This window comes from Octodon degus, unplaced genomic scaffold (genome assembly GCF_000260255.1).
Source record: "Octodon degus isolate 3935 unplaced genomic scaffold, OctDeg1.0 scaffold00295, whole genome shotgun sequence".
Taxonomy (NCBI): domain Eukaryota; kingdom Metazoa; phylum Chordata; class Mammalia; order Rodentia; family Octodontidae; genus Octodon; species Octodon degus.
The window spans coordinates 790094-802121 of record NW_004524871.1 but is presented as its reverse complement, the minus strand read 5'-3'; the positions used below and the strand labels follow the sequence as shown (position 1 = coordinate 802121).

Sequence of the window (12028 nt, the reverse complement as noted above, 5' to 3'; positions counted from 1 at the left end):
CAGTGTAAAATCGCATTTATTAAGCACTTCTGACATGACAAGCAACATGTAAAGCACAGACTATGTCTCTTTTTTTTTTTTTTTTTGCAGTACCAGGAGTCATTTCTCATTTTATCCTAATAACAAAAGAGAAACACTGCTACTGCCTGTCTCATACATGGATGGCCAGGCTTTGCAAAGTTAAACTATTTACCAAAGATCAACTAGCTAGTAAGTAAAACAGTGTCAGGACTGATCCAAGGTCCTTCTGATGCAGGAAGTCTGTGCTCTGCTCAATACCTCTAAGCAAGGGGGAGACAGAATTAACGCAACAGAGTCATGAGCTGAAATGTTCATCATATCTACCTAAATATGAGCACTCCTATCTTTATCTTCTTACCTATTTCTTAATTTTCATGCCATATAATTGTTAGAGTGGAAACAGCCACAAAATTTATTTTTAGAGCCACAAATGATTAATAATAACAGATAAACTGGAGATTTGTTTCAAGATTGTTGAGGTTCTGTGTGTTCCACACGGAAGAATCCTGTAAGGCTTCTTTACACTAAGCACTCATCATGGTTAAGATTCTCTGTTCTTCATGAAGAATCCTATAAGGTTTACCTACAGTAAGTACCCAGCCACCTCATGTGCCATGAATGGCCAGCTTTAATCCCAAATGGAATATTATTTCAAGACTTCATCAGGGGGTAGGATGAAAGGTCACAGTGCAGCAGTGGAGGGTCTGGCTGGTGGTGGGCATGAGCAGAGTGCCTGAATGCACCTGGGGAGAAGTGGTGGCACCTGAATGCCCTCCCTGCAGATTGAAGTCCACACTTGTCCCTCCCTCTAACTCCAGACCTCAGGTGAGGAGACCAGCACTAAAGGAAAGATGAAAGGCACCAGGATCAAGCTTGGAGATAGAACAATACACAATATAAAACAGTTGAAGAGATTAACTGCAGCCATCTTTCCACTCAGTCATAATGACAAGTTCTATGAGAATGTGTTGGAGGTTAACAAGCTGGCCAACTTGGCCTATTTCAATGATACTGCTGTAGGTATAGTATGCTACAGGATAGACCATACACAGAATCAGAAGAGATTTTCCATCATGCACTAGGATGTCTTGCATCTTACCAAAGGCTAGGAATGGGAACTAAAATGTTAAGTCATGTCTTTAACATCTGTTAGATAGATGACACTTTTGACAGCATCTATCCAGATCAGGACTGTCAGCAACTGGCTTCTACAGGAAGTATGGTTTTGAGATTGAGATGCAGAAGAACTACTTTAAGAGGACAGAACCTGCTGATGCTCATGCGCTTCTGAAAAACATCAAAGCCCCTTCTGGTCAGAATGCAGATGCACAAAAGACACACCACTGAACAAATTAAAAGTGAATCCTCTTGCACTTGTGTGTCCCAAATAAAGAGGCCCATTTGGTCCCTCCCAGCTTTATTAAGCTTTCTCTCCTTGGATTCTCTTGTTCATGGCTTTCCTCCCCATTTGAAAAGTTTTAATAATTTCAAACACTTTTAAAAAATGTATTTTAGTATAGGGTCTACAGGGTCTATGTAGATCGGACTCATAGTGATTCTCCTGCTTTCAAGCAACTCAAGCGCTGGGATCACAAACGCAGTGCCACCGTGCCCAGTCTCCATCACATGTCTCAGCAAGCTCTAGGGGTGGGGCCAGCAAGGCAGGCAGGGGATCAAACCCCAGCCACTGCGCTCAGCCTAAGCAGACGTTTTAGTCTGCTGAGCTATCTGGTCTCAAGAACTTTTAAAAATAATCATGATTGGCCTGCTTTCATTCTCTCATTTTTGTGAGGTAGTTGGCCTGAAGGAAGAGTTATTTTCATAGTTAAAGACATATAACCAAAAATTTGGGGTATCAAATGATTTCGATTTTTTTAGCTTTTAAGACAATGACCTGCTTTCACACTGAAGAACGGAGCCTACAAATATTGCTTACTTCAAAAGACAAAAAGAAGGAACAGTAATGCCTTATTCTGATTCAAAGACAAATCTGGCATGTTTCTGGTACTTTGGGTTTTTTAAAAGACTATTTTTGGGATACTTATCCCTCAACATTTCCTTCAATCTCAGGAAATGGATCATTACTATCCTTGTAAGAAATACTCAACTTAGGTAGATTTTTAAGGCAACTGGTTTTCACTTGCCAATAGTGGCAGTTTGGGCAGATAATGTTACACTTCATAGGTCTAAAGACTTGGGTTAAATAGCTATTTTTTTGTTAATGAGTAGACTAGATGTCATCAGGTTTTTCCTGCTACTGTTACTAAAGGCATTAACTTTGAGGGTGTGAGGTGGTGAAATTACAAAAAAAAAAAAAAAAAAAAAAAAACCTAGCTGGGGGAAAAAAAATCTTAGAGATAATAGTCTTTAACTGACCTAAAGAGATTTACTGTGATTTAGTTTTTTCCTGCCCTTTTTCTTCAGTAAGCCCATCAAAACCAAACTTAATCTAACTTTAAAATGGAACTGAGAGCCAGGAATACAGTTCAGGAGCACAGCACTTGCCTGGCAAGGGCAAGGTCCTGAGTCTGATTCCACCCCAAATGGAACTGATGTCCTTATACGTTAACACCCTTAAATAAACCTGAAGCAGGTGTTTTCTCCGACATATTTAAAAATACCTAAAGGTGTGCTGGTGAGATGGCTCAGTGGTCTAAAGCACCTACTTAGAACAAGCTAAGCTAAACAAAGCACAGGGACCACGGTTCAATCCCCCAGCACCACATGCCAGCCAGCCCCGCCCCCTGGTGGGCTGAGCTGGCCAAACACACACACACACATAAATAAAATAAATAAATAAATAAATGTTAAAAAAAAATAAAAATACCTAAAGGAAAGTTTAGAATGACTTATAGCGCAATAAATGCATTCAATGTTAACTAATACAGACCGTTAAAAAACGTTGCCAGTGAATACAGGAAATAATGTCTAGACAGTATTTTTTTGAGAACAACATACTTATGATATTCCTTATCTGTTGGAGAATATCCCAGATTTACTTAGACTCTGTGCCTTCGATATTGATCTTAAAGTATTTGGGATGAGAGGAATTACTGAAACAAACTGTTCCTATTCTTGGACATGTAGAAGCACAGTACAAATATTGTGCCCTCCTCTACTGACAAAAGTGGTTTTATTGGCTTTTTGTGGGGTCTTCTTGCGGTCCCAGGGATCGAACTCTGGACCCTGTGCTTGCCAGGCAAGCACTTAGGCAGCTGAGCTGTATCTCTGGCCCACAATCTCTGATATTTGTAAATTTTTAGACTATCAGTGTTAGTGGCTCAAGAAATGTTGGTAGACACAAAAGCAATGCACAAAGCTTGAGTTTTCTGTCATCTGACTTGCGGATGGGTACCAGGAATCAGAATATTTGGCTTTAAAAGGAAGCTAGACTTGTAGTATTTATCCACATACCTAGAAGTCTCATCTCCAAATAAGTCACACGGCAAAATTACTTTAAAGAATGTTTACGCACATTTTATAACCTTTAAGTTTTCATCTGGAAATGTGAAAGTACAGAATAAAATACACTTTAGCAATCTTGAGTGCCAAGAAAAAATTTTTTTGGTCTTTTTGAGACAGGGTCTCAATATGCAGTTTAGGCTGGCCTTGAGCTCACTTTGTAGCTGAGGCTGTTCCTGAACTTGCAAAGATCCTCCAGCCTCAGCCTCCCAAGTGCTGGGATTACAGGTGTGCACCACCACACCCAACTCAGGAAAAACTTATTTAAAGGAAGATAGTTGATGAATGAGGTTTAATCTGTTTTAATCTGTTTAATCTTAGTGAGAATGTAGAAAGACCACGTTGGTTACTTTGGTCTCAGTTTCTTAATCTAAATCCAAGCTTAGAAGAAATGTTTAACAATAAGCACCTTTACCTCCATGGATAAATTGCAGCTTACTCTAGTCAATAGAATAGTGCCTGCGTTTCAGAAAACACAATTAGCAGGAATAATCCAGCCTTTGTGTGAACTTCCAGATATCAAAATAGATTCTGATGTAAAAATGAATCTTCTGAGACAAAACTAACCATAACTACTTTTCTGTTACTACTTCACCTGGACTAGCTAAGCAGTCCTATAATATACAAATGAAAGATCCCTCCCTCACTTATTGCGGAGGTTGTTACAGACACCCCCACGATAAGTGGAAATCAGTGAAGTAGTGATATATTTTAGTGTATATATATGTATATATGTATACACTATATATAATATATATGTAAAGGCTTTATAAACCCTCTCACACTTAGAAACCTTTCCCACGCTTTTAGAATAAAAGATCTTCTAATGTTCTTAACCATTTTCTAAATTTGTGAACCTATGTAATTTTAACAACATACATATACTGTACGGTACTGCAAAATCCCGATATAGTAAAAAATCCACGACAAATTATTTAAGTTAATATTTTTTTAAAACCCTCAAAAGTGGGTCCATGACCGTCAAACCACAAAACATCAAGGGACTACTGTATCTTTAAAGGTGGTTACAATAGCTTCCTCACAATTAAGTACATATTATTTGAAGACAGAAGAAAAATAATCAAGTTTCAATTGCGTGTATAGATTTTCTGCTGTTAACAGTTTCTTTTCCACACTAGTCAATGACTTGATCCAAAGTCCTGATATTTGTAAAGGGTTATCTGACCTCCATCAAGCTGGTATTAAATAAGTCCATCCACTTACAGAAGAGAAGATGTGAAAAGGTGGGAATTGGGCACTCCTCATTTGTAAGTCTTTGACTCAATAAAGACCTATGTCCAATGTTGAGATGGTTATTTTGACAAATGATAAAAATAATCTTTGAGATACATCAGTAATGCTATGAACTAGAAGATCACAGGACATAGCTATCATATTTTTCAGGACAGATGGTTTTTACTGTGGGGCAAATAGTTTAAAATTAGGCTCAGTGTGGGGGCAAACACTTGCAATCCAGCATTCAGGAGGCTGGGGCAGGAGGACCGCCATGAGTTTGAAGCCAGCCTAGGCTATATAGTGAGCTCAAGGCTAGCCTGAACTACACAGCAAGACTGTCTCAGGAAAAAAAAAAAAAAAAAAGTTAAAATTATTCCACAAGTTGCATTTACGTCTAAAAAAAGAGAATCTGTTAAAAAAAAAATCTATGCAATATATAATTTGTCTAAATTAGTCTTTATCTGGAGAGAGTTCTAAAATATCTCCAAAGCAATTTTCTCACCAGTTGAAAAGTCCTTTAAGAAGAGGACTACTGGGAAACCATGGTTTGTGGTGGTGGAAAAGAAAAGCTCCCTCAGTTTTTGAAAGGTGTAACTTTAAAAATACTTAAATGGTTAAGCTTACTTGGTGCAGCTAAAAACTAAACTTTTCGATTTTAACAGCTGTTATATCTAGAAGAAATGTGCTATTCTGGTTTAAAAAAAAAAAATCATTAGATAAAAACAGAAACATACCAGCCTCCCCATAACAAGAGTGCTTTAGAGGATAGGGATATACCTCAGAGGCATAGTGCCTGCCTGGCAGTTCAATTCCTGTACCAAAAACAAAAACAAAACAACAGTGTGCTTTAACAGTTACTGTTATACTGAGCTTCTTCTATCACATAAAAGAAAAAGCACTTTAAAAGGTTATCAAAATTTTCCATGTTAAAAACATTAAAAAAAAAATCTATTTCTTCATGAAGCTCTTACTGAGGGCTCCTAATTCCCTCTGCAACACACAGATGCCCCAGGGCTTTCTCTTTTTTTGGTACCAGGAATTGAACTCAGAGCCTTGACCTTGTCAGGCAGGTGCTGTGCTGCTGAGCTACTTCTCTGGCTCAGTGGTAGACTTTCTTAACCTAGGCAATTAATTTGTGCTATAAATTTCAAATACAGCTAATGACCTAAGTGGAGTTTTTTTTTTTTTCTTTTACTTAAAAGCAAATAACAGTTCTGTCCTATTTACTAATATTTTATTCCTGTATTACTTCATATATTATCTTCCCAAGAGACTATACAACTGTTTGCTACCATCGACATGATATATGAGAGCCTGCTTTTTAAATGAATGCATAATACTCATTTTGAAGATACTATGATTTATTTAACCTATATTTTCTCTGACATTAGATGTTTAGTTTAAATTGGTACAACCATTTGAGAAAACAAAGAGTTACCTTATTAAGACCTAGCAATTCCATTCCAAGACACAAAATGAAATGAAGTAATCAGAGAATTGAGTGCTGTGTATAATCCCAGCTGAGACAGGAAGACTGCTGTGAGTTGAAGGCCAGCCTGGACTGCACAGCCAGGCCCTGCCTTGGGGGGGGGGGGGAAGGAAAAGAAAAAGTGTATGCAAAAGCAGCATTTTATGGTCCATCACCCATGGCCAAGCAAAATGGAGGACACCTGTGGAGCCCAGCTATCAATAAGAAGTGAAAGAATGGCACACGCTGCCACAGAGGGATCCTGAGAGGATACTCTCCATTGAAAAGTCAGACCCACGAGACTCACTCATGAGACTGCAAATCCAGACAGAAAGGGAAGGGATTACTGTGACTTATCAGGGCATGGGTGGAGGCAGAAACAGGGACCACAATCAGTGTGTACCTGGTCTCTTCTGAACTGCTGACAGTATTCTCAAGATTCAGCTACGCATCTGTAAACCCACCAAACCCAAGGGTACTAAACTGCACCCTGAGATGGGTAAATTTTATGGTCTGTGATGAAAGTATAGGCAGAAATGGGCACTTTGTTCAAATACCTAATATCAATTTTTTGGATGTTTTCTACCCTACAGTTCAAATTTTTTTAAAGTAACACTTAAAAGGAAGAAAACAAAAACAAGGCATGACGCTATTAGCTACCAAATAGGGTGACCGTCATGTGCTGCAACATCAATGCCAGGCTCACTTGGCTTCTTTGAACAACTGCACCAACAGGACCTTAATGCAATGAATCTCTCATGAAAGCCATGCCACAGCACAACTTTATTTTTGTTTAACTTTCTGCAAAGCTTTATTCCAGAGGAGCTCAGTCCTCCTTGGCAGCTACCTTCCTTCCTCATGGCAGCCAGCAAGTTGCTCAGCTTCTCACAATTCTTTTTGGTGCAGATATGCGTCCCCACTCTTCTTCTTGATGAACCTGAGGGTGCATTTGTCCTTGGAGACCTTGAGCAGCTCCATGGTGCGCCACTCGTAGGGGGCAAAACCGCACACCTCCCAGATCATGTCCCACATGGACTTGGTGTGCTTGGTGAGGCGTCTGTGACAAAGGCTGTGCCTTGGTTTGCTCACATGCCTAAGTCACCTTGTGGCCCTTCTTGAGGCCCACAGCCATAGGATAGCAAAGGGCCATGGCTACTGTTCTTCAATGGTTGCTGTGGTGGAAGCAACAGCACAACTTCATGAAGATCCTGGAAAGTCACCACCAGGAAATCAGAGACAGGAATCCACACACCCAGATTCGGCATCAGCCTCAGCCCAGCCCCCAGGCCTTGAGGTGTGTGCGGGCAGAGAAGGAAAGGAAAGCACCTTGTGAAGCTTCCAAGACAGGACTGAGGCTGGTGAGATGGCTCAGTGGTCTAAAGCACCTACCTAGAACAAGCTAAGCAAAGCACAGGGACCGCAGTTCAATCCCCCAGCACCACATGCCAGCCAGCCCCACCCCCTGGTGGGCTGAGATGCCCCCCCCCACACACACAGGGACCGCAGTTCAATCCCCCAGCACCACATGCCAGCCCGCCCGCCCCCTGGTGGGCTGAGATGCCCCCCCCCACACACACATAAATAAATAAAATTTAAAAAAATCAAAATTTAAAAAAAAAAAAAAAGACAGGACTGATTCTGACTCAGCATTCACAGCAACCCCTGCTGCACAGGCTTCTGAGACCTAAGTAGATCTCTCCCCTCACCACTACTGTAATGAACTGATTAGACTGAGTAGAAAAGAAGTTTCATAAAAACATGACTGTCCAGAGCCACACAGGACCTCTCCATGAGCTACCCTCTATACTGATGCACTGTGCCACTATAAAATGCAAGCCTCAGAGGGCTGTCCAAGCAAGCACAGCTTTATCTCTGCACAGGGCACATGGAGTTTTTAATCTGTGTTTTGCTTGGAGAGAAAAAAAAAGCATTTTTACCTTTTAATAAATTAATAGAGCCCACTAACACAGAATTCAAAGACAACCTAAATTTCCAGATTGTTTTGCTTCACAGACAAACTGACAGGAATATATACAGCATTCCCTCAATCTCAGAGACACATCCCTGATGCTCAGTGGACGCCTGGAACTATAAAAAGTACTGAGCCCTATGAAGGCTCAGTATCAGTGCTTTTCCACCTCACCTACGCTGTACAAATTTTTTGCTCTCACAACTTCATAGACAGATTGGTCCATATCACAAGTCCTAAAAATCTCAGCACATTTTTCTTCCCTAAAATTGAAAACTTCCCTTTTTATAATTCAAAAATATTTTTTAAAGATAAAAAAAATAAAAAAATTTTTTCTGTATTTAGGACAGGGTTTACAAGGTCTCACTACCTAGATTGGAGTCAATGATTCTCCTGTTTTCAGCCTCCCAAGTGCCAGAATTAGAGGAGCACGACACCACGCCCAGTCTCAACTGCCATCTCTGCCTAAGCAGGCCGGCCCCCAAAGTCCAAAATTTTAAAGCAAGATAATAGGCTACTGGCTACTATCTTGTGTATTATGATCTTTAAATTACTCTGAACTCAAGACAAGGGAGAAGTGGGAAGTGGGTTCAAATATGTTCAGAACATAGCTGAGGCACAAACTGAGGCCCACAGAGAGTGAAGAGAGAAACTTCAACAAAAGAGGAGGTAGCTATTAGGACCCTGCCCTGTGGCCTCCCATGGGTCTCCCTCTCACTGCTACTGGCCTAGGAATGGTTGCAGCATACGGATCTGGGGAGCCACACGCACTAATGGCACAGCAACTGCAAAGGCAGCATCTTCAGTTACAGGATGCATCGCAATTTATTTTGTCCAATCATCTAGGTTTTCAATTTTTTTAATTATTAAAAGCAATGTGATGACTGTCCTTCAGTGAACACATGTACCCTTCCAAGAATTTACCAATGACCCTCTGATAACAAAACTCTCCAATCAAGAGCCCATCTTGAGGGCTAGGTAGATAGCTCAGTGGTATAAGCGCCTGCCTGGCAAATGCAAATGCCTGCCTGGCCTAGGTCTGATCCCTAGCACCACATGCCGAACTGGCTCTGGAACCCTGGGTGCACCAGGCACACCTGTAACCTCAGCGCTGGGGAGGCTGAGACAGGTGGATCACTATGAATCCGAGCTCTGTAGCAAGACCCTGTACCAAATAAATAAAAGATTAAGAACCCATCGTGAAACAGAACACCACAAAAACTAAAGATGAGGTTTGTGTTTTACTCAACACTAGTACTATCTTTTTCTGTCCTCAAACGTCTTGATTCTTCTACATGGGGTATTCTTTCAGATTAGCTTTTTTCTTTTTTTTTAAAGATGGGGTTTCACTATACAGCCTACGTTGGCCTCAAATTTCCACTGATCCTACTTCAGCTTTCCAAGTGCTGGGATTATAGGTATTGTCCACCATGCCCACCAGATAACCCTGAAATTTAAACTTTCGTTGGCCTGATATTTTTAAAAATCGTATTATAAATGTGTCAATTTAAAGAGAACTTATATCTCTGAAATGTCTTCTCTTCATTCCATTTGTTTTTCCATTTATTTGTCTTATCAGTACAGTGCTACTGAAAAAAAAAATTACGAGGCTGGGAGATAGCTCAAGGGTCTAAGTGACTGCTCAGCAAGCACAAGGACCTGAGTTTGATACCTGGTATCGCATGCCGTATCAGCCCAAAACCCAGGTGTGCCAAGCAGGTTACCGGGCAGAGCATTACACAACTGTAATCCTAGCACTGGGAGGCTGAGACAGGAGGATCACTACCAGTCCAACCTACATAGTGAGACCCTGTACCAAATAAATAAATGATAAATAAAACTTTTAAAAAAATTTTAATTACATAATTTCTTTTTTCAATATTGGAGAATTGAACCACTACCATTTTCCCTACAGGGGAACAAGTGGTCAGAAGGCTGCCAGAATAAGCTTTTAAAAATACCACGGACTTTGCACTGAGCTACATGTTACATGCTCAGCCCTATGCATTTCTGGTAACTAAGTCATTAAGTTGTCCAGGCTGGGCTTGAATTTGTGAGTGCACTGCCTCAACCTCCCAGAGTTCTGGGATGCATCACTGTGCCAAACTCAATAATTCTTATTAACCTTATTCTTAAATTTTTTAAAATTCCTATGGCTATTTTAGTATCAATATTAAATATATCAATATCTCCTTTAATGAACGACAGTGAAGCATAATATTACATTCTCAAACTGAACTCCTTCATATTCACAGAATTAACTTGAGAATGGGTATTTTGTTTTATACTTCTAGATTACATCTGTTGACAGATATTAGAATTCTGAGATTATCAGCATAAAGAGATGTTTTGTTTTACATTGTGTTTTTACAATGATACCTGCTGGTAACAAATTTGTTTTAGGACTAGCAGAAGAATTAAATGGCCCTATTTATTCGGAGGGGGCATTTCCCCCTTTTATTATATATCCCTTCTTTCTAAAGCCTTGTCTCATTTCATTTTCTTTTCTTGCCTAAATGCTCAATTCACTAATATTATTTTAATCTCCCTCTTGCTTTAACCAAAGATTTTGGCTAAATTTTAAAGTCTGCCCCAGCAGTCTTGATTTCTCCTCTTACCAAAAAGTGATTTAGAAAGTGCTGTTTTCTATATATTATGTTCCTTCTTATCTTTTCCCACGTCTTTTACTGTAATTAACTTGTCCTTATTCCACTTTATTAACTTAGATATTAAAATATCATTTCTATTTTACGGAGGATTGGCCTTGAATATTCTAAAAGCATATTTTAACATGTACTTTCCCACTCTTATAAAGCATATATTAATAAAGTCCTATTAATAAAACCTATGTCAATTATGTTCTTCCTACAGCCCAATATCTGATTTTGTTCAAATAATCTGGCACTTAGATCCATACTACTTTTTCTGATTTTCAATTGTTCAAAAACATGTTACTTGAAATAGGTTCACAACTACAACCATAATTATTTGGTGTCAATTCTAGATTAATTTCAGTAAATTCTATACCTACTTGATCCTAGATTAATTTCATTTAGCTTTACTATGCAAACCAGCTTTCTGTATCTGTTCCATTAGCACTTTGGCTGACTTTTCTCCAGTATTTTCAGTGTGAGAGAAGATAAACCTGATAATCTGATTTATTCTTCCCTAAAGGTAACTTTCCTTTCTTCTTTGAAGATTTTCTTCTTTATCTTAACTACTTATGAAATTCATAAGGGGCTATCTAGGCTCTTACTCTTTGTAAAAGCTCTAGGAAGTCACCTTCATTCTGGGATGCAAGGTCACAGCCTCCACTGTCCCACCAGTAGCACCCCTTCAGCCTCCTACGCCCTGAGAACTCCAGAGTACACACAGACCGAGGAACTTGGGTTCTGAAGGATCTTTCGTAATGCCTTTTTCCGGGGGCAGATGCCGGGGACTGAACCCAGACCCTTGCCGCCACCGGGCAGTCCTCCCCCAACAAGCTGCACTCCCTTTCCTTTATATCTGTATTTGCAGAAAAGGCCTCACTTTTGAAGCAGAAGCTGGCTTCAAACTTGTAATCCTCCTGCCGCCGCTTCCTCCCAAGAAGCTGAGATTATGAGAGTGCACCACCAAGTCCAACTAACCCTAAATCCTGAATTTTTCATTTTGAAACAACATGCTGTATGTAACCTTAAGAAGTCTTAACTATGCTCAGCTTATTTTACTATTTTTTTGTTGTGTTTGGTCCTTGTACATGCTAACCAAGCACTGTGCCACTGGGCTAGCCCTCTCTGTTCACTTTGAGAAATGGAATTACAGTCCTCCTTCTGCTCCTCCTCCTCCCCTCGTCCTCCTTCTGCTCTTCCTCCTCCTCCCCCCTCCCCTTC

At 40.0% G+C, this 12028-nt stretch overlaps 1 protein-coding gene and 1 pseudogene across 3 annotated transcripts in view; one reads left to right on the top strand and one right to left on the bottom strand.

Annotated features, from left to right (window-relative positions):
• Ptpn2 (protein tyrosine phosphatase, non-receptor type 2) overlaps nt 1–12028 on the bottom strand; it is a 77827-nt gene that overhangs the window by 56649 nt on the left and 9150 nt on the right. The gene's annotated exons all lie outside the window — the stretch shown is intronic.
• On the top strand, nt 873–1368 carry LOC105741106 (annotated as a pseudogene).